Here is a 19,636-nt window from a genome sequence, read left to right as displayed (position 1 = left end):
CTCAAATGTAATTTTTATCGACGAATCTTCGTTTTGGGTTCCTGAAACACATGCGTGGTCGATTCGTGCAAATCCGTTAGTTCGGCGCACTGTAAAACATCTAATTAAAATGCACGTATGAGGTACTTCCGTAAACGTGGTTTTGGAGTTTTATACGTGTTTACGGGTGATCTCAATATACAGAAGAAGGAATGAAGGAAAGAATGTAGAAGGAATGATAAAAATTTATCAAAGGAGTTTATTGAAGTCTGCTAAAAGATAGTTTAGCCTCGATATCAGCCTCGATATCATATCTGGGTACTCCAAGAAGACAATGACCCCCAAACATCGAAGCCGTACGTGCACAGAGTAGAAGCGTGAAAATGGCATCACTATGATGGATTGGCCCTCACAGTCTTCTGATGCTAACCCATCCGAAAATGTGTGGATTGCTGTGAAGATCAAGATGAGGGGGAAGCGTGTCTTCACCGTGAAAAAATTATTGTATCAATTATATTCGATCTGGTAGTCATTTCCCGAAACTTTGACAGAAAACCTCGTAGAAAGCATGCCTCGACGTTGTCAAACCTTAATCGACAACTGAGGAGACTGGACGACATATTAAATAAACGCATCGATGCGTATATAATATACTTCAAGGTCATATTTATTTTTCAAAAATCTTTTCTTTTCCAGGAGAAACAGCTAACACGCTCTTGTGCCACTGATTATAGTATGCCAATTAATAGTCAACCATTCCACATTAAATGTATTTTGATTTTTAGCAATTTTAGGTTCTCCTTTCCTTAAAATAATTGAAATTTCCCTCAAATCAATTGAAATTTCCCTAAAATTAATTGAAATAAATTTGTATTATTGCAGAAAATGTTGCCTAGAAATTCTCGAAAATTGTCGAGTTGGGCGTCGAAGCTACCAATACGCTTACCTGGAATTTGACCATTTTCCGCGCAGCATTATTACATATAAATAATGAAGAACACATTTGGGACGCTTACGTTTCAGCCAGCGTGATTTAAAAATATAAATATTTATTGGCTCAGCAGATATTCGATGAAAATAAGAATTGGATCAATAAGAGATTACTGAAAATACTCTGCGCGAAAGTACTCGCATCGTGTTTTCTCTCGGTGTGTTTGACCTCAGCGAATATACATTGTCGATAGAAAAACCGAATGCTGAAAAGTGAGTCGCGCCTTTGCCTCGTTCGGGTCTCCGCTGCTGTTAAACGCGGAAAGTCGATCGAATTACTCGAGGCGATCCATTACGCGTCAACAGCTTTTGAAGTTGTTTATCGATGCATACTTTATCTCGTCGACGCGTATTACATCTCGATTATTAATTCCGTCTCGACCGTGTACACGCGTTTATCGCAGCGCGAACTATTTAGGGAAATATGGCATCGATTTTGAATTTCGGACTTGGCCACAGGAGATATATCGTATCCGTCCTGAATGTTAACGTGTTATCGGAGGAAGCAAAAGTAATCGTCTATGTGATATTACTGTATAAGTGGTGCGTATGCTTATTGGGTTTGTTTTATTACTCGGCCTCCGCGATCTATTGTCACTCCGCAATTAAATGTCTGCAGGATGTAATTCCGGGAACTCTGCGCTACCACAATTGGAATAATACAATATTGACAGTAATATATACTTCCGAGGTGTGATGTATGGCGAATATATTGGCTAACATGTTATTAAATATAACTGCTACTGCAGTTTTCATTGAGAGATGGGGGAAGGGGAGAAAGAGCTTCTCTCTTTATATACCGAAATTAATTAAAAATTACCTGCGTTGAATATTTTGAAGGGAAGCCGATGGATTCGTGCATAATTATTATAAAAAGAGATGCGCAAAAGGATGATTCAAATATAATTAACGATCGGGCTTTAAAAGCGTGGAAATAGAATTTCTAAGTCTCCCTTCAAGTAATTCCATTAATTACAGAAATTACAGGAGTTTTTTCTCTTATTTTCACGTCAATCTGCCGTAAGAATGTATTCATATCTTCTCATTTGTATTTTTAACGCATCGTGTGAATATTTTCCGAATAATAAAAAAATTTTAAATTATTATTATTAGTCCATTTTTCTCTTTTTACAGTTATGCATCATCGGCGTCTTATGGGTAGTACCTAGCCGGTGGTACGAAGTGACGGACGCATTGTTGAAAAGTGTATCTATGATATTAGCTGTGAATAAAATTTGAAATTAGGATCCTGAATTAACAGTAGGAACATTCACAGCGTGGATCACACTCGTAATTTCAAGAGTCAGCGCTTTAAATATCATTTTACGTTGAAATCGAATTGCGGATTCAACGCATTGCTCACGATGCCACAGTTTTTAAATTTAATCAGATATTTTATAATAACAGTTTCCTATATTAATAATTTGTCGAATGGGAGATATTTGAAAAGTTTCTGATTCCTAAAAACGAAACGTTTATTGTTCGTCTCGAAGTACGTGCACGTACATATGGAAACTGCTCGAATATGAATTGAGAGAAACTAAAAATGAACGTTGCTGCGTGAAATACAGCGTATATGTAAATTACGCGGTATGAATCGCACAATTCGCGGAAATGCTAACTTTCTCGATGATTAGATTATTGATTTTCAGATATATTCCGGCGCAGTCGCGCCGCGCTCCAGTTTGGGTTACTTTATATCGAGTGTCGCGGTGTTTCCGCGACAAGTTCAACGAACGATAAACTTTGCGTTACTCAAAATTGTCGCGAGCCCCAACTTTCGAAGCCCAGAAGGTATCCGAAGTGGAGAAATCAAACGTCTCTGGAGCGTAAACAATATCACGGTGAAACGAAGAACTTAACAATTCACGCGAAACCGAACTTGTTGAGTTTAGAGTGTATCCGCAAAACTCTAAGTAACGTGCCGCGCACAGCGAGAAGCAAGGCCAACTTTTCCACCGTCGTTGATAGAATACACTTTCTTCAAGTTAATCTCCCACCCTGTTCGCGTCGGGCGAAAAATCTGCAACATCTTGCCGCAACATTTAACGTCGCTGCGCGCTAATTAATTTTTCTATTTCCGGTTCCATTGCTTGTTACGTTTAGTGGAACATTACGATCATATAGGCGAGAATAAGGGAATTAACTTTGTAAAGTATACAGTTAGAGCTGTGTAAATTTGGATACACACTCCTATTATAATGCGGAATAAATCTCGGAAAACAAAATGTAACTGCAATGAGAACGTTATAGTTAAATTTTGGCAGGTCCATATGACGAATTTATAATAACGTTCCGTTCAAGATATAGCATATAATGTAAAATATTTCTTGTAATATATTCCTGTAGTCTTTTTTTTTAACGCAAATCGATCCCTCTGTTTAATATGCATATAAAAATACTAAGGCAAAATCATCTAAGTACGAATACTTTTCGAGTTATTTTACTTTTCATGACGATGGCGACAATTATAGCTTGACAATAGAAATTATTCCTCTTCATTGGACTCCGTATTGTGAACCGTGCAAAATTTATTTATTTGACAAGTAAAAACATTTATTGAAACACTTCAGAATCCAGTCGAAATTTTACAAAGTAAATGACAATCATCTACATGATGATGAGGATGTTTTCATTCTTTTATTATATTATTATTCTTTGATTCATCACCAATTTTCCGTTCCAATTTTTGAAGATATAATCAAATATACGTGATTTGCGTCCAAATTAATTGTTGAAAGAAATCTATTCTTGAATGTTAATAAAATTTGTTTTCCCAAAGATATCTGACAAACCAAATGTAATTGCACGGCACGTGTATTTATAAAATGTGCTATATGTAATAAATATTTGTTTGCCCTGCTTTTATGACTTGTATTATCCAATCCGATGTATAAAAAGTAATAGGAAAATATGTAAACAAAATGTAGAATTAACTTTTGTTTTATTGAACTAGCTTATTTTCTGTTAGGATCTTGACATACTCTGCTTAAAAATGCAAAAATTCAAAAATACTATTTAGAAAGCGCATTGGAAAAAACGCTCGCATGCGAGTTTACTTATTTTTTATGTAGATTCACTACCTGGAAGGAAATCAAAATCGGCGAGCACTTCACGACGTCCTGTCTTTGTAAGTTAGATGAATTTTGTTATTACACAATAGCAGTATCAATGAAATAAATATATCATATCATCATTTTAATATAGTCTAAAGTATATAATGCAATAGAAATAAAGTCGAACTTCATATATATATATGATAAACCATAACATCAACATTAAATTAAATTAAATTTAACCATATTTTTCTTAGTGTAATCAACGTAGTCCATTAACGGGGCAAATTGACATGCTTGATATCCTCCAAGATAAAACCGATTTCCTCTATATATTTACTTTTAAACTCTTCAGCATATATTTTTCTATTGCCGAAAGATTATATCTTTGAATTATTCTAAAGATAAGCATAAAATATTTTATAAGAAAAACAAAATAAAAGGTGAAAAATGTGCCAAATAGTCCCGATCTTCTCTATTATATAAACCAATCATATATACATATATATAATGGGTATAACCTTTATATATTGACTAGTAAAGCTGTTGCCAGATTTACGTATATCTGTTAAAAAGTGACTTCGCTCAATATCCAAAAGAATTGTTTTTATATATTCTAATTGTATATTCTAATGAAGGATTTAGTTATGATACTTTCGGTCATGGAGAGCTCTAATTTATATTATTACGGTGCTATGTATAATAATGGATATATTAATCGTTATTTGATTACTCCGAAATAGCGTGAAAATCTTGTCGAAATATGAGTTGAGTCGTCAAAATTCATCTTTTTTTATAGGTGCATTCTCTAAATGGGCGATTAATGCGACATTTCCCCACTATATGCTGAAAATTTATGAATTTCGGCATACTGAAGCATATTCCAGTAGCGCTGTTATCGGCGCATCGTTGAAAAAATCATGCACCGCGGGCTCGTTGCCCATTTCCCCAAGATAACGACTCATTTATTTCTTGAAATATTCTATTTGCGCGGCAGTTGTACTGCGAGTTTCTCGGCACGAAGATGCCCCGAGCTTCCAACATGCCGCACTTTGAACGAGATCGACGTTACTTATTAATCATTGCTACCTGCCGACTCAAAGACCACTGCTAGTCTCATTCATCCGCTCTGTCGCGGATATCTTTTGCTCCCTTTTACCGTCTTTCAACTGCTAGACTTATCTTCTCTCACACTGCTTCTCTCTCCCCCTCCCTCCCTCCCTACCCTCTATCCTGTCCTCTCCCTCTTTCTTTCTTCTTCCCTCTCTCTTTCTTCTCTTGTCTCCTCTCCTAACTTCTTTCTTTCTCCCTCTCTGCCTTTTTTTTCTGCTGTTCGCTTCGCAATCCGCACATATGTGGAGTTTCAAGCGGTATCGAGCTTTCTTACGTAAGGATGCCAGCAGTAGCGAATTTCGCGTTTTGCCAATTACATCTGTGAGCGAACAACTGATCGTCGAAATTGTGAAAGAAAATAGGCATCGCGACAAAGTGGCTCGAATCTCCGCGATTCATACCTTTATCGCGCTTATTCCCGATAGCTATAATAGAAACGTAAAACTTGCTAGTGGCACGAGAACATACTTTGAAAGTATAAACGGCGGGTTAACCGTGTCTTCCTCGTCGCGAAGACGAGGCAAACTGGATGAAGCGATATCGGATTCGGAGCTTGTGCACATCGAAGCGCACAAGATGCACAATAGCTGATGATATCGCTTGATAATTTCACGGTTCTACCAAAGAAGCCATAGAGTCAGCATGTGTGGAATAGAAAAATTGGAGAAAGAAATTCGGTTGATAAGGAGCGCGGGAGACGTTCTTTTTCGGGGAAAAAACACATACGTCGATAATAGAAACATGTTGTTTCACGGTTTATTCTGCCTTTATCGCATCGCCACTTTATTTCTTTCGTGTCACGATTTCATTACGTAGTCAATTATCTTTTAGTGCGCGCGTTCGCCACAATTAAATGGAAAGCTAATTGCGAGATGTGACCATTATATTAAATATTAGAGTACTCTCTTTCTGTTAGATGTCGTCGTCGCTGTAAAGGGATAGGTTAGCAAGTTTCACATTTTTCAATTAATTCCGAAAAATCAACCTTGCTCCGTAGAAATTTCACTTGAAGTTTAATTAGCATGATGGATCGATAACGCGTATAAGTACACTCCGCTCATTAAATAAGGTTATGCATTCACTGATAAATTAATTTCACCGTTCTCCTTTTAGCTGGAATTTCAACAGTGATAATTACTTGAAAAGCTCAAAATGGCTTTTTCACAATCTACGTACGAGTAAATATCGCAATTATCCGGACGTGAAATTCTCCCATGCTCCGCTATCGATTTTGACCATTTTGCTCTCTTTCTTTTTTTACTATAAAATAAAACACGATGTATAAATTGAAGTAAGACGTTCCGATAGAAAAGTTACGTAATTGGCTACCTATGATGGCTTGGGTTCTAGTCAATAAGTCCGTTGTTGGAGCAGCGTGGCAAAAAACTTGTTTTTTTTGCGATAGAGGTGACTGTTTGAACGATCCTCCGTTAAATGAAGATTTTATGTGGAGAATCTTTTTTACCTTGATTTTTTTCCTATACATTACCATCCGTTAATATCAATTTTCGATGTTTCTCTCCCTTTTTCTTTTGTAATATTATACAAGGTGGAATAAAGAAAACATTCTAATTCTTTCATTCATAACCGGTTGATTTGTGCGAAAAATGTTGAAACAAAGCACGTTTATTTTCCAGCACGACATATATGTCCATGCTATTTCTTCCTCTTGATTAGGATAATCGCAAATCTTAAACAGCAATAGCCAAGTAATATTATCATTTCAAAGGTTCTCGGATTTTCTTTTGCTTTTATCCTTCTTTCTTAATTCAAGCGAGTATTTTCCGAGAGGATGCATTAATGTCTTAAATATTAGAAATTAAAACTGCACAAATTAGAGAATAATATACCTGCTTAAACATCCAGAAAAGAGACCACTTCTCGAAATAGCACGGTTAAATTTATCATAGTCATATGTTTTCCCTGAAAACAAGATTGACCTGTCTCAACGTTTTTGTACAAATTAGTCGGTAAGAAATTAACGAAGTAGGAAGTTTCCCACGTCGGTGCCCAGTATTTTTCAACTGAAGGAAAAAGTATCTTGTAAAATTTAAAATGGCCTTTGGGATCATTTTTCTTTCCTCTCCTTGTTTTTCGAAAATACTGCAGTATAGGTTTGATAGGTTCCGACTACTGTTACTTGAGATCACGAGCACGCGAGAATGAATTTTATATAGATTATATTATCAGCATTCAACGTCGTCGTGCATTCGGGTCCATTCTACTACATTGACATCTTCAACATTTCTTTCTCTGTCCTTTTAGCGTGGAGTACGAGGATGAAAGGAAACTTTTCTACTTTTCCAACGACTCGTCCAAATCAGAAGTAGCAATTTCTGCGAACGTGAAAATTCGCCGAAAGCGGAAAAACCGAGAGAACCGGGCTAGACGCTGCGAGATAGATCGAGGCTATGAGACGAAAGAAGATAAGGCGATAAGGAGGCATGAGAGACGAAGAAAAAGTGTACAGGGCACTCAGTAAATAGGCATTTTTGGCGAGCAGAAGAAATTTCTCCCTTGAAAACTAACACGTTGCTCGCTCTAAGCCAAATTTAAATTGGACAGCATACTTTTCCCCGCGATTTTTCAAGTTTCAGTATTAAATATGTTCGAAGTCGAGATTCTGTTGAAGTAAAAGTTCACTTGAAACTAGTTAAAAGATACGCTTTTCTTAGCCGTTTATAAATCCAAAATACAATTTACGAAAATCTATTCTTTGTTTCAACGGGTCTTGATGCGCTTCTCGATCCAACTACTTCTTCTCGACATGACTTATTAATATTTCATTTTCGGGACAAAAGTCATATCGCCGGTAAAATAACTTTAGTCACAAAAAGCATCTAAAGTTCTCTTTCACGAAAAGAATTCTATAGCTTTTTCGTCGTATGAAGTACTTTTCAATTTTACCATGTTTCCAGTAGTGCAGGGACATACTACCAGTGGAGTTTATCTTGTTAAGGAATATATTATATCTTTGAATAGTAGGCTTCAGTTCCTGAAATTTAAATAACGTATATGAAACAAAAACATATTTAATATTCTTTTGTTTCATATGCGTAAATTACGGCAAAATGTCGATATATTGCTCGGTTATAAAATTTTATAGTAATATTTAGCATAAAATTCTCTCTGTGTAAAATCTGTTAATATGTGATTTCTAAAACGCGTTAGGATTTGCTTTTACTTCAACAGAATCTCGACTTCGAACATATTTAATACTGAAACTTCAAAAATCGCGGAGAAAAGTACGCTGTTCAATTTAAATTTGGCTTAGGGTGAGCAACGTGTTAGTTTTCAAAGGAGAAATCTCTTCTGCTCGCCAAAAATGCCTATTTACTGAGTGCCCTGTACACTTTTTCTTCGTTTCTCATGCCTCCTTACCAGAAAGCGCGGAAAACGATTTCGAGAAAATAACCGATACTTTGATATTATTGAAAAGATAAAAGTTATAATTGAGTATCACACGATGTCGTATTTTTCCCTCTGCCTCAAGGTAGTTTATCCGTAAATTAATTTTCTTAGGAGTCATTTCGAATTTTAACAATATGTTAATCGAAACACGATCTACATATAAAATTAGAAAAGGATTGACCATACTGAAACTGAGATAACTGAAGACAAAATTAGCACTATTTACATGTATCACGAGTACGAAAACTACTTCTGATGTATTTAATTCTAGCAATCAAACTATTTTTACTTTAATGAAAAACAAGAACATAATAAAATTGACTTGTAGAAATATTATAAAATATTACAAGATCATTGATCACCTAGTTTTTCAGAATATTGATCACCTATTTTTTCAGAAATTGATATGTAAAATATACTGAATTTTTAATAATGGTTGAAGTACAATTTCTGATAATAGTTGAAGTATAAGACAGCTAACGTGTAAAGATTGGCAAATATTGTATTTCCTTTTGTGTTTCTTAGTTATAGGCATCTTTTTAAATAAAATGACTAAATAACATTAAAAGTCTGTAATCAAAATATAAAAATACGAAAAATACAGAAAAATCTGAAGTCACGATAATTTCTTTAATAGCATGCATTCATATGCGTCATTATATATGATATATTCACAAAACATATGGTCCCTAACATGGATGGTCCCAGTCAGAAATATTAAGGTAAAAATATCAATGGCTGCACTACTTATTAGATGGTATCTGACTGTGTTTTTGTTATTTTGGTTTTCAAATACAAATGTTTAATCTTTAAATATAAAATATTTATATATATTCAATACATGTACAATATATTCTATATTATATATATTCAATACATGTACAATATATTCTATATTGAAAGTTTGAATATTTAAATTTAAAGAGCAAAACAATAAGAATGTCCAAAGTTAGGTATGTGTTCAGGTATTGATACATTTACTTTATACTTTAAAGTGCGAAAAACCATTATTTCTTTACGAGTTTTTAAATGTTATGTAAAAATTTGATTGATATTCTTTTGCTATGTCAAAGCTGTACATCATAAATGTTTTGTTTATAAACATTTAGTACAAATTTGTCGAATTTTTTCGTATTATATTAATCATTACTTTCCTAACAGTATTGTCACGGGCCAATTACTCTACTAAATGACTGCACGCAAAAGCTGAAAACAACAAGATATTCCGCGGGTGTAAAATTAGCGGGAGGTACTTGATAATCTCAACATGAAAATCCGATACCTACCACCAGGAACGAAGGATCAGATCCTCTCTACCGAATTAAAATTCCTCACACTATTATCACAGTCTTCGTCAGGTCGATGAAAGATTATCCCGAATGAGAAACATTTCGTTGAAGAGAGAAACGACGACGAGTGTACTCGTGTGCCTTTGTCGTGTCATGCCGAACAAACGGCATCTCGGCGAGCAATCTCTAAAATTTCAGTTCGAATTTTCAGTCGAGATTTCACCTGCAAATCGGCAAGCGGTCTCGCGAAGACGAAGGAACGACTCGACGCGGTCCGACACTACGCTCGGTGCAACACAAGCGCGGATGCTGTTTTTACTTTGATCGCCGGCTCGTTGAACGGAGAGCAATCGCGCTGGAACTATCTACCGTCCGAGCAATCACGCTCGTACCACCATTTGTGCCATTGCCGTTGCTCTTGTTGGAGCCCCTGGTACACGCACAAAGCGCATGGATAATTAGACTGGATTCCCATTGCTGCTGCTGCCGCTACAGCGGCAGTGGCTACAGAACGTTCTCCTTTCCCAGCAGTGTGTTAGTCAAAGTTTTACCCACGAGAGGCTACGCCCCATGCCCGCTTGCTTTTCCGCCGTTTCCGTCGACTCTCTCTCTCCCCCCCTCTCTCCATAGCTATCTCTCACTCTCCGTACCATGCGTCTCTTCGCCTGCTCGCTTTCAAGGTGCTTCCTGGCCGTTTTTTCGGCGATGTTGCCGTAAATCTTCGGCACGGTGTTTTTCTATTTATTTTTAAACGACGTGCGCGCGCGCGGCACGCTCGAATTTCACGTCGCGTCCGTGGCAGCTTTAAAAGCTGTCCGACAAGCCGCAATTCCGGCTAGTTTGTCATTTCTCTGTGATTAGCAGAAAAGTGGCAGGATAAACTGGCAGCGATTAAATTCTTTTTCTCTTCCTCCTTCTCTCCCCCTCCTTCCTCTTTCCCTGCCGTTTCATGAATGCGGGATTATATACGGATCGACGTGTGTACTGGTTACGAGGTTCACGAGATTATTTGGTAAATAATTGCTCGAGTAAGTCGCGGCGGTATCAGGATATTTATCGATATCTCGTGACCGTTTATGTGATACCAAACTATCTACTGACGCCCGATACGTTCACCATGAATTGAACTATTTTATAATTTACCTTGTTGTCGTCAAAAATATATTAATACGAAATAACAACGAAAGTGAAGCATTGAGGATTAAAATGAGCCATTGGTAAGAAGATAAATAAATCCGAGCTGTGCAAGTAGATAGAAATAAAAATTTCAAACGCACTCGTACCACTCTTTGCATCGAGTTTGGACACGATGCTTTTCGCGGTGATATGTATATTTATGGAAACCTAAAAAAATACAACAAAATTATTAAATATTAAATTAAGCACTTTCCACTCCCTCTCACACACACACACACGCGTTCCCTCATCTCTCACCCATTTATCTTTTACATCTATTTCGCGAAACGAAAAAGGATACAATTCATACTATTCTATTTCGCCTATTGGAGTTGAAATGTCGACATAATCAGGAATCTTGTCAAAATTCACGTTGCTGGCACATAGTCGTATCTTTTCCGACATGAATATAGCAATCCCGAGTCTCAAAATGGGAGTTATAATCACACGACGGCATCTTCCCGCCCGATACATCGGCTCGTCTTCGCAGAGAACGCAACGTGGACGCTATGTGGAAAATCTAATCTCTTTCGCCGAACGCATCGAGCGAGGCAGAGAGCGCGTGTATCCAGCGATCGAGCGGAACTCTCTCGTTGTTCGGTAAAATGCGCGTGATGGCTCACTCTCGTATTCCATCTAGTGCCGTGAGAGAAAGTTATTCCCTTTCTTTCTCTTTCTTCCCCGCTTCGAAGCGTGCGCGCGCGACGGTACTCGCAAGATCGAAAAGCGGCCGGTAAAATGCCGCAGCGAAACGACTCTCGATCTGCAACTCGTCTCGTATCTCGCGAAAGTAGGGCGGACCACGCCTCGACAAGGCACGTTCTTACTTGCAAACTTTACGCGGCCGAACAGAACGATATCATGATTCATGAGAAATCGTCCTGATCATCCAAGTATTGCGCTTTATTATTCCGAACAATAAGCGACTAGTGTGATCAAGATGGGCTAATAAGAGTCACCCGATAGTATTCGGTACGTTAATTCAAACTTAACTATGGGAGGATGAAATTACCTGACGATGTAACGTTCAATTAGCAGAAGGAAAGGTATAATACTTTGACCTTGATGAATTTCATGACGTGTCCGATTCGTTTGATAGAAGTTTTTTTTTTAATAATTCGCTAAGAGATAAATAAGAGATAAATTTTCCTATTGGATATTGAATGTATTTTGAAATTTATTCAGCTAAAAGCGTTGCAATCTTCTTTTCACTGACTGTGTGTGTACGCGTCGAAGACATTTTCCGGATTTTTACACACACTGATGGAAATATATTTCAGTTCACTTCTTCAGAGTGAGGATCGACTTAAAATTGTCGTTCCTGAATAGAATTTCTCCTTATATGTGGTCAATAGTTATGGTAAAAAGCGTTTCTTGATACGGATGAGGTGCTCTCTGTATTGTTTTCCGGAAACTTTTGGGAAGGCTCGTTATTCTTCCAGCAAACGAGGGCAATACAACCTTATTAATGGACATAAAAAACTACGACTCAAAAATACAGGCCCATCTATTGAAGGGCATCTATGAAAAACTAAAAAAAGATTCCACCACAGCCTTGAAAACGTAAACTACTAAATTTATGAAAAACAGCAAACCCCCAGACCTAAAAACCAGTCTAGTTTCAAAAATCCTGATATATCCTAGACTATATGGTCTTCCCAAAATATATAAGACCGGGACATCGCTAAGACTAATAGTCAGCGCCAGAAACTCTCCGATATACAAACTGGCACACTACCTGGTCAAAAGACTAGAGCCACTCACGGGAAAACTGGATCCATTATCAAGAACTCCATAGACTTCATACGAAGAATCCAAAATATCCGACTTTAGCCTGATAACATATTGGTGAGCTTTGATGTGGTGCTCTTATTCACACAGATCCCAATACAGGACACCCTCAACATAATCAAATCTTCATATCTCCCCGGACCTAATTCCTCTAATAGAACATTGTCTAATACATATTTCTCGTATAACAACCAATTTTACAAGCAAACGGCAGGAACAGCTATAGAGTCACCTATATCTCCGATCATAGCAAACATTATGGAACACTTCGAAGTATGCGACCTCCAGAACTACGCACAAACCCTAAATCTGGTTCAAATGCGTGGACAATACTTTTATAATACGGCAACATGGACAGGAGGAGCTGCAGAAGTTCCTGCAGTTCCTCAACATATAACATCGCAACATCAGTCTTATCACGGAAATAGAACGGAAAGACAAATTCCCATTTCCTAGACGTTCTAGTTACAAGCAAACTGGTTGAATCCCTCGACCATAAAGTATAAAGGAAATCTATCACCAATAGATACTTCAAAGCTACTTCACATTATCACTCTTCCCAAAAACGGTCGGTTCTGGATTCTCTAATATAGAGATAATAGAGCCTAATAATAGAGCCCTCACCATGCCTTTATCTTTTAAGGATAACGTGCAAGGTGAACTTACATAGTTAAAAAAGACACTACAAGACACTACAAACGGATATATATCAGGACAAATAGTTAAAATAGTCACGAAACACTAAATCAGGAAAACGATTGAGAGGCGAACAGACCAACAAACTTAGGCAAGCGATACAAAAATGCCAGTCACCTTCCTGCCATATACACAAAGGATAGATGAGGATAAGATCGGCAGAATCCTGAGAGTAAACACAATATAAAAACTATATATAAACCACTGGAAATAGTCCATGTTATTAGCGACACACTTTTGCTATGTTTCAAGCAACTGGCGAATCCCCGTCGAAAAAAGATGGCGGTTTTAAGTCGATAAAATTATTAATATTTTTTTCGATCCCCTCGAGAGATTTGAAGTGAGAAACAATCAGGTGATGCTACAATGATTGGAACAGATGATAACGTGATAGATCAAGATCTAGGGAATAAGCCGCATGAGAAAGAATTTTCCAGCCCAAGCCCAGCCCTAGAGATGACTTGTGTACAGTTGCTTTCGTTATCGCGTAACAGAATCATCTACCTAATCCCATTGCCGATGAAAAATCTTTTTCGCTTAAGTGCATCACTCAACATCTTTACCCAAAGCGGAACAAATTATTTAGCCTAAACAGCAATTTTATTCAACTAAAACGTAAAAAGGATACAATGCTTCAGATACTCCTTTTCGGACGACATCATGATAACTACTGTTTTCTGAGATTATGTTGGCAAGGCTGCCAACTATTAATAGTGCTTCTTAAAACTTAAAACTTAAGGTTAATACTTTCAAATCACCATAAAGTGGAAAAAAATGTTAATTTAAAGCAGAGTGACAAGACGTTAAAAATAAAGATACTGATCTTATTTGTATACCTAATGATTAATTACCTTTTAACTATAGATATATTTAGATGAACTTTTTGGTAGTTAAAATAACACCTATCCATATACGTATATAGTATGTCTCAATTTCGTAAGTTTTTTGCCATCGGAAAGATATTCAGTTCGGATTTCTACATCAGGTTTTTGATCTGACTCAGTGTTTCTTCAATTTCGCTCGTCGCAATTTACGCAAGAAAATTAACGCAATTTTAAGAGACTCGAACTTTTTGTCTGATTTTTTCATCAATGTATTTTGTAATTATTTCACCGTCGAGCAACGAACCGTTCCGTCGACCGGATTCAGTGAGAGTCTCTTGATTAATAACGATTTCCCCCGCACTGCTCCGAATGCTCATGTAAAATTAATCGATGGATACCATTATCTGGATTCTCCCTGGATCCGATATTATCGATCTCAGCCTGTTATCTAGTGATCTTCACTTTCGATCGAAGCTCCCTCTCATTTATTTCGTAGTAATAGTCGTTACTCCATCCACGTCTGTACCCCCTGACTTTCCTCCGCTGATTGCGACTACCGCAGCTATTCTATGATTAATTCATCTTCGCGCCGTTGCCCTATCTACTGAAATTTCGTGAATCTATTATTGATCGCTGTTCCGCTCGTCGACTGCTCCTTTGAATCCTAACGCATACTGAAGCGCCCCGCGAATAGCGAGTCTTACGCGTCCGACTCGACAATGCACTCTTTCTCTATCGATTTCCCGATGTCACGTGACCGTGCAACTCACAGGTCTGTCAGTGAGTAATTTTATTAGACGGCTTGCAGCTGCCGCGCCACGATCGTCCGGCGCAGATGTCAGGAAACAATAGGACACATTGTTGTATCGGAAAGCGATTGGCCGCGAATTAATTAATACTTTGGTAGTATTATACGCAATTATTGTCATCGCTGAATAACGTTGCAGGAGCGGGCGACGGCCGATTATTGTGACGTTCTCGCAAACCCGCCCGAGCAAATTGGGTTTTAACCAACAGCTGGATGTTACTTGGTGCGTTCGCTTTCGCAAACTTACGGAGTTTGAAGAAAATCAAGCGCCGCGCGTACAATGCGGAATGATAATTTCGCTCTCCGGAGATTTATGAGGACGTCCCGATACACACAGGTTGAGCTCACGATCAGGAAAAATCATTGTCTCCGTATTAAGGGGCTAAACATCGACACTTAACGACACTTTGGTATATTTTGCTGTGTCTATCAAGGATCCAAATGTGTATTTCACTTTAGTCTAAATTTTAGACTTATGTTAAACTTTTGATTTTACAACGCAATAAGATCTAAGAGCAGCATAGGTCAATTTCCAATTATATAATTTAATGTTACTTTGATAATGCATTACTTTTCTGCTTTCATCTCAAGAAATCTGTTGCTGAAAGTCGTCGTTTACTAGAGGAGGCTTATGGGGAGCACGCTCTATTTGAAACAACTTGCAGAGATTGATTTAGATGGATTCAAAGACAACGATTTTGACGTGAATGACAAAGAGCGCCTTGGTCAGCCAAAAAAGTTTGAAGATGGAGAATTGGAGGTATTACTGGAAGAAGATTCATGTCAGACGCTCAAAGAGTTGTCGGACACTAAATGTCGATGAGTTAACCGTTAGCAGACATTTAACAGTAATGGGAATAATCCAGAAGCTAGGAAACTGGGTCCCACATGAATTGAGAGAAAGAGACATTGCGAAACGTTTAACCATTTGTGAATTGCTGCTTCAAAGACAAAAACGGTCATTTTTGTATCGAATTGTGACTGGCGATGAAAAATGGATTCGTTACAATCCTAAGCGCAAGAAATCATGGGTACTTCCCGGCGAACCATCAACATCAACGCCAAAACAGGATATTCTTGGAAAGAAGGTCGGTCATGCTGTGCATTTGATGGGATCAAGTCGGTATAGTGTACTATGAGCTGCTGTAATCGAGTCAAACCATCAATGCTGAAAGTTACCGGCGACAATTAATCAATTTGCATCCAGCACTTAAAGAAAAACGCCCGCAATACACCAAAAGACATGGCAAAATTATTCTTCTCCATGACAATGCTAGACCACATGTTGCAACACCACTGAAGAAAATCTTGGAGATACTTGGATGAAATGTCTTACCCTACCCATCCTATTCACCCTATTCACAAAGCCAAAGTTGTACACGATTTTTTGGCCAAAAAGAGTATTGTGGTGCTTGAGCACCTACCGTACTTGTCTGACTTAGCTCCCTTCTGGCTATTCCCAAAACTAAAGTTAGTCATGAAAGGATCATGTTATGATTCGATTCAGGACATCTGAAAATTTTCAATAGACTTTTTAAAGACGATTCCGGCGGAGGACTAAAGACTGTTTCAAAAACTTTTGCGATCGTTTCCAGCGATGCATTGACTCACAAGGAGTCTATTTCAAATAATCACTAATAAAAACAAAACATAAATAACGCCTTGTGTTCCATTTTACACTAGTCACCTTTTCACTGAGACATATTATGTATGATTCTGCTCATTCTGCTTTTGTCCAGTCAGTTAGTTTTTTTATATACATTATTAATATAATTTTTCTAGGAATATCGCATAAAAATGCATCAGCAATAGTATTTCATGGGTAACGTGGAAAATTGTTGAAAACAAATATTCACGATTAAAATAAAAAATTAATAAGGGATATAGCATCTTTAAAAAATCCACATGTCTTCTGAATTTTCTTCCTTCTATGAGTTCCATAGGATGATATGCAGTAACCATATTCCTGAAATTCGAGCAGGGTTCGTATGCTGCGCGCGGGACAATGAAGTGAAGAGAACAACATGAGGCGGAGCATCCCATGCATCAGCTAGAAATTGCATCGCTTGTCGAGCTCTGAACTAAATGATTTTACAGTAACCTAATCATTTAGTTAAAACTACTTTACTAAATGTTTGATAATTGTTACCAAATTTTTTCTTTCAGTGTGTGGTAATAAAAGATTAAGATTTATCATTTTTGCTCTTTCATTGGCTATATTGGTTGTAAAAGAAGCTAAATCTAAAAATTTAAACTTAGATTTTACAAATCTATACAACTATACAACTATTAAACAATTTATATATATGAAAAGTTTGACTATATGAATCTATATATATGTGCAGTGACAATTTACGTGACAATATCGTTATATTGATAACAAAATTGTGATCAAAAGGTCTTGTTATGCTTATTTGTTCATAATTACTGCATAAATTGTTATTTCGCTTGCATACCCGCGTTTAGACACGTATAGTCTCAATCTTTCTTCCCTGATTTCTGTTACGTCCCGGACGCGGATGTTGGATTATTGAAAGATACGGAGTCGCGCCGCGAACGCAAGACTTCGGGTGGAGTGTAAATGTCCTTTTTGGGTCAATGGATTTAACCAATTTACCCTGGGATGGACGAGGCTGTGTGAATGCTGTTGTGGATATGGATGAGCGGGTATGTGCGTGTGTGTGTGTGTGTGTAAGATTGAAGGAAGTTAATAGATAAAAGATTAAGTTGCAAGAATTAAATTTATTTACGCTTGAGGAGTTGTTCTGAGTTAAGTCGTACTTGACGTAGAAGCCGAGAGAAAGTCGCGAGGGAACAAAGCTTTTTCTTTGCTTTTCGCGTCACCTTTTATAGGTAGGTAATGAGACACCCCCGCGCAGGTTCCTCATTACCCAATCAGGGGCAAGGTGCATCTTACGCCATAAAAAATGAGTCAATTGGGTTTTTCTTACGATGCATTAGAACTGTTGGTTTTCCAGCGTTATCGCTGCCGATTGCTTCATCTGAAGCAATGATCTGATACCTCGGGGTATCCCTAACCAGAAGATATTGTGTAACACGTTACGCGAACGTAACATTTCAATCAACGAACCATTAACATTGTTTAACTTTTTACACGTTAGACCCAATTTTGTTCAGAAAAAATCTCAACGATCTAATGAGATAACGCGAAGCATTTCAGACACGCATTCGCGGACGTTGTTTTTACTTTTTCTTCGTCTACTTAACCACCCTCGTGTATCACGAAGATACGATTGCGTGTTTCACGAGCGCCCTGTATGCGTGTGAATATACATGTTCGATACTACGTTTAATCTTGGACGTATTCGCGACGGTAGACGACGTTACACGGCCCCAGGACAAATAGAAACTCGAGCTAGCAACCTCTCTGCATAATGCATAACATCGTCGTCGTCTTCATCGTCATCGTCGTTGTAGTCGTCGGAACCGGTGGTCGCTTTCGCCCCCGCTCTTCTGCCACTCCCTTTTCTTCCCCGCCCACCCTTTCGTTCCTTCGTTAGCCTTTTATCCTTCTTCGTGCTTTCCCTTACTTATTCCGAGTAGTAGTTTTCCCTGACAAGGAGATATGCATATAGAAGTCCTGCATAAAAAAAGACAGAAAGGGGAACAAAGTTTGCTTGCTCCCTCCGCTGTTTTCGGTTCCTCTTTCGGCGTCGTCGGCTCTTCTTCGTCGTGACATGTGTAATCAAGAGACATAGTAGTGTCTCGCGTCAAGTGCATGCGCGAATCGTACAGGCCACGAAGCCAGTCGTGTGTACTTACACGAAGCAACTAGTAGAACGAAAGCGAGATTTATCGTTCTGTCGTAACTGCCGAACTGATGGTTCCAGGTGGGTTCAATCGATCCCTTGGGTTTATATTATATAATGGAACTGTCTTTATTTCTACTCTACGTGTCCTGCAAGCCAAGCCATTGCAGCAGTGGCGAATTTATATAAAAACTAGTGATTCTGGAATATCAGAGCCATTATCGGAAGGGAGCTCTACTTCAATCCTCATTTTACTTATAAGCAGTTAAAGAGACCCTGGAATAGTATTAATATTGGTATAAAATCACCATCTCAAAACTTCTATCTCAAAGTACGAAATCGCCAAGATTCACGATTAAGAAATATTGTCGATCTTTCATACTTTTAAAAATTTTATTCCGAACAAAATATTTTTGTTATTAAACAACCCCTCTCCCTCTCTCTCTCTCTCTCTCTCTCTATTCTACTCTATTCTATTCTACTGTATTGTACTTTTTCTCTCTCCTTCCTTAGGCATTTTACAATGTTTAATTTCTAGCTACTCATTTATTAACTATTCAATGATTTCAGCAATCACATAAAAAAATAGGAATACAATTGTGGTTTGACTCCTTTTCGCATTACGATTCCGATATTTAAATCGATATGCGCGACAGCATTTCACGTAAAATAATGCGTATGCGGTATCGAGATAAAATAATTCAGAGAGTTTTATTATTGCTTCGACCGCGCG

General features: G+C 37.7%; 1 protein-coding gene across 1 annotated transcript in view; it reads left to right on the top strand.

Moving 5' to 3' along the window:
• LOC106749151 (semaphorin-1A-like) overlaps positions 1-19,636 on the top strand; it is a 429,541-nt gene that overhangs the window by 92,916 nt on the left and 316,989 nt on the right. The gene's annotated exons all lie outside the window — the stretch shown is intronic.

Source organism: Dinoponera quadriceps, unplaced genomic scaffold (genome assembly GCF_001313825.1).
Source record: "Dinoponera quadriceps isolate SergipeBrazil2010 unplaced genomic scaffold, ASM131382v1 scaffold3415, whole genome shotgun sequence".
Lineage (NCBI taxonomy): Eukaryota > Metazoa > Arthropoda > Insecta > Hymenoptera > Formicidae > Dinoponera > Dinoponera quadriceps.
Note: the sequence above shows the minus strand (reverse complement) of the source record. Positions and strands in the feature narration are given on the sequence as shown.